Consider the following 4590-nt stretch of genomic DNA (forward strand, 5'->3'; position numbering starts at 1 on the left):
TTTCGTTCATGTAATGAACTCGAATGGTTGGAAGAATAAAGTATTTCCTTTATTCAACTATGGTCAAACCTCTCACTCTAGTGAAACACACCCCGAGTGGGCGTAAATCATTTCTTGATAGTGAACTTCTTTTCGCCTAAGGGACAAAAACCGGTGAGGACAACCTCCACGCTCGGGGACTTAGCTGTGAACTAGCTTTCCCCTAAGTTAATATGGTTCCGAATGAAGCAAGCTCTTCATTCAGTCGCCAAGATGAACAGGAAAACCATTTCCTGGTAGCGAACCTGTTTTTGTCTAAGGGACAAAAATTGGCTCCGAGTGGAGACAACCTCCATGCTCAGGGACTTAGCTTCGAACTAGCTTTCGACTAAGTTAAAACGGTTTTGAATGAAGCAAGCTCTTCATTCAGTTGCCAAGATGAAAAAAACCATCCCGAGTACGGAAAACTTCCACACTCGGGGGGCTTAGATACGAACCAGCTTTCGCCAAAGTCAAAAACCATCCTGAGGGAGGACAACTTCCAGACTCAGTGGCTTAGCTGCGAACCAGCTTTCCCCTAAGTCAAAAAACCATCCCGAGTGAGAACAACTTCCACACTCGGGGACTTAGCTGCGAACCATCTTTCCCCTAAGTTTAAATGGTTCCGAATGAAGCAATCTCTTCATTAGGTTGCCAAGACGAACAGAAAAATCATTTCTTGGAAGCGAACCTACTTTCGCCTAAGGGACAAAAACCGGCCCCGGGTGGGGACAACCTCCACGCTCAGGGACTTAGTTGTGAACCAGCTTTCGCCTAAGTTAAAACGGTTCTGAATGAAGCAAGATCTTCATTCGGTCGCCAAGATGAACAAAACTATCCCGGGTGAGGACAACTTCCACACTCGGTGCTTAGCTGTGAACCCTCTTTTTCCTAAGTCAAAAACCATCCCAGTGAGGACAACTTGCACACTCGGGGGCTTAGCTACGAACCAGCTTTCGCCTAAGTCAAAACACCATCCCGAGTAAGGGCAACTTCCAAACTCCGTGGCTTAGCTACAGACCAGCTTTCTCCTAAGTCAAAAACCATCCCGAGTGAGGACAACTTCCAAACTCGAGGGCTTAGCTGCGAACCAGCTTTCCCCTAAATTAAAAACCATCCCGCGAGAGGACAATTCCACACTCGGGGGCTTAGCTGTGGACCAGCTTTCGCCTAAGTCAAAAACCATCCCCTGTGAGGACAACTTCCACACTCGAGGGCTTAGGTGTGAACCAGCTTTCCCCTAAGTTAAAAACCATCCCAGGTGAGGACAACTTTCAGCTGCGAACTAGCTTTCACTTGAGTTAAAAAGAACCCCGAGTATGGGTAACCTCCACACTCGGAGACTCGGATGTGAACCCGCTTTCGACCGAGTAAAAGTGACCTCGAAGAAAGATAACCAAGTAAATAAGATCCAAACACGAATGTGGATGAACAGAACCAAGTTCAGCAAAAGGTGCACATAAGAGAGAGCTCAAGGCTCGCTCAAAGTTTGGGGTTACATAAAACCACTCGGCATCCTAGGGAAAATTGAAGCTTAAATGTTTTTCCTCCGAGCATCACTCGGTGGCCCAAGATTCCACTGCTTCCACGAAGGTGTCAAGGTTGATCCAATCTGCAATTTGGGTGGCGGCTTCCAAAAACATCTCCATGCAATCCTCGAGCTTGGCGCTTTTCCTGTTGACAACCCAGAGATTCTTCAGCTTCTCTTCATTCACTCCTTTACAATGGATGCGGACGAGTGAGAGGGCCATGTTGGCTCCATGTGGTGATCGGTTTTTCTGAAAATAATTTCCAGAAAACATGCATTTGTGTTCACCAGCCCCAGGACTATTGTTAGCTGGTGGGAACTCACTTGATACACAAATCCCAAGCAAAAACACAAAATCTGGTTACAAGACCATGAAGGTCCATTGGTTTGGACAAAAGTCTGAGGCTGACGGTGGAGGTGACTCGAGGAATATCCAGTGCCCATGGGACTCCAATCCCACAACAACAACTGACCTAGATAAATTCCTATCTCACAGGGCTGTCATCCTCAACTCCTAGGTTTCGGGTTGATGGCGTCGTGCTCCTCTCCGAAGAAATCTGGCCAAGAAAATAGCCAGGGACAAGCCAATGTGTACTTTGAATGTACTCGCAAACATCAATAAAATGGATAAGCTAAGCACACGATGACGAGATGATGTATATACTTCTCACACCTCGTTGGTTACGCCAAGTGGAAGGTTGAGATGTAGTCAGCAGCAAGTTTTCCCTTACACGAAAACTGTAAGGTTCATCCAACCAAGAGGACTCCTAGGACCAACAAGTAGGTGTCTTCCACCCTGGCGCTAGCAGAAGACGTGGACCTGCACACACACAAAAATAACTTTGCTCCCAATGAGTACAGAGAGGTTGTCAACCTCTCTGGCCTTGTAGTTTGCAAAGGATCAAAACACAAGCGGGAATAGTAATAGTGATTGCAACGAAAAAGTAAATGAAAACGGTAAATGATGGAGGTGTAAACAATGATGGTGATATGGACCGGAGTCACATGATGTTCACTAGTGATGTCTCTCTCCCAAAAGACGATAAACAACTATGCTTAGGTAAACAAATCATAGTTGGGAAATTGGCAGAATTATGAATGCACCGCAATGCTAATTATGCTACTTGATAGTTAGAGGTTCAATAGTAATGGGCAGTACGCCAAGACAAGTAGACCGTTTATTCATCAGCATCTACTTACTAATCATCCACCTTGAGATGTCTATCCAGAACATCTCGTCGGTATTAAGTTGCGAGCGCCACTCAAAGTGTAAACTCAAAGCAACGGACAACTGCATTAACGAACTATGCGTAAGGTAAACAATCCTTGCAATGGTGGTCACAAGCACCGTTGTTTTCTCCCTGGTGGCAACAGCATACCCCCAAGTCTCATGTTTCTGTAGCGTTCCGACTCAAAACGAGTCAAGCCTCTGTGTTTCTGTGCCATCCCTGGATCAGTATGCTGGCACACACAGTACACCAATGTATATATCAAAGTGCAATCACATGTAAATAGCGTAAAACTAATATATATACCTTAATTATCTCAGCGGAAGCGGTCAAAGGAGTGGAGTCCCAATAAATACCAACGGCAAGTTGAGTGTAGACCCTAACCCTGAATCGTACTCTTACTCGTCAAAGAAGAATATCTGCAACATAAGACGTTGCAGCCGTGTAGGTCAGCATATTGAATATGCCGGCAAGTCACATAAGAGAGGGGGTGAAAAGTAATCATCTATACTATATGCATATATGGCAGGTGGGGCTATAAGTTTTTAGCGAAAAGCAAGTTTTCTCCTACATCAAGAGAGGGTTAAAAGCAAAATGTTACTACGTTGTTGGTTGTTAACGAGATGGTTCCGCCAACCAAATTCTCGTACCCGAGTTGTCAATAATTCCCACATCAAATATATGTAATGGTGTTGAGAAATCCAGATAACTTCAGTTCCTTTGGCTCAAGTTGTCCATGACCGTGGACACGGCTAATCGATTAGGTTTGAGTACTCTGCAGAGTTTTGCACACGTTCCCCACAAGATTTGATCGCCTCCGAGTATGTCCTCGCACTTCAGGGTGTTTGAAGACTGGATGATCAAAACATGGTCTTTCAACGGGTCCCTCTGAATCCCTATCGATGCCCATCCATTCCTACCGTTCTGCTATATCTGCTAGCACCGCCTGTCCAGAGTCGCCGCGTTGTCCAAACAAGCTAGAGCCCATAATGACTTGTGGCTGTGCAGGTAAGCCTTGGGTCTTGAAAATATTCGTCCGTCTCTTTGAGCCTGGGTGAAGCTTTCCGCAGGATGTCATGGCCTCTCCAGCATCCCGGGTCATCCGCTGGGTTCTCCAGGGAGCCGATCAACCGTCCTTCACCCAGAGTTGCATTGCGTCCGAGGTCTTGAAAATCTTGTCTTAACCGGTCTTGATTATTTAATCAACCTCGCATCACTCGTGTTATGCACTCAACCGAAATCCCATCTACTCAAGCATAGCAATATGAAATTTGTCGTCCCGGGGCCAAGTATCGGGGTTGTTGTGTGCCTACCACATGATACTACAATCTATACTAAAATTTCCAAGTACCTAAGCAGCATGCAATTGGGCATAGGATGGTAGAACTACGATGCATAAAACATAGGTGATAGTATGATCAAAGTGACTTGCCTGGTGATGTTGACGAAGAAGAATTTCTCGGGAAAATAACTTGATAGACTACTCGTCACTCTCCGATGAAATCTATATAGCAAACATATCATTCACATAAGCACTCATACTAGCAATCATTCCAACAATCAAAACGAAGAAGAGAGTGCGAATAAGAAACCGAAAGAAACTTCACTAAAGCTAGGAGTCTTCTACTACGTCAAACACTAAATAGTTTTTGTCTAACAGAAAATAATAACAAGGAACTAAGATATAAGTTTAACTAAGATAAAATAAAGTATTTTTCACAAAACCTTTTGAAAGTATTCCCAAACGGGATTTGAAACAATGGTGAAATTGCAAGTTACTAAGGAACTAGAATTGATTTCATGAAAACAAATAAA

Source organism: Hordeum vulgare, chromosome 5H (assembly GCF_904849725.1).
Source record: "Hordeum vulgare subsp. vulgare chromosome 5H, MorexV3_pseudomolecules_assembly, whole genome shotgun sequence".
NCBI lineage: Eukaryota > Viridiplantae > Streptophyta > Magnoliopsida > Poales > Poaceae > Hordeum > Hordeum vulgare.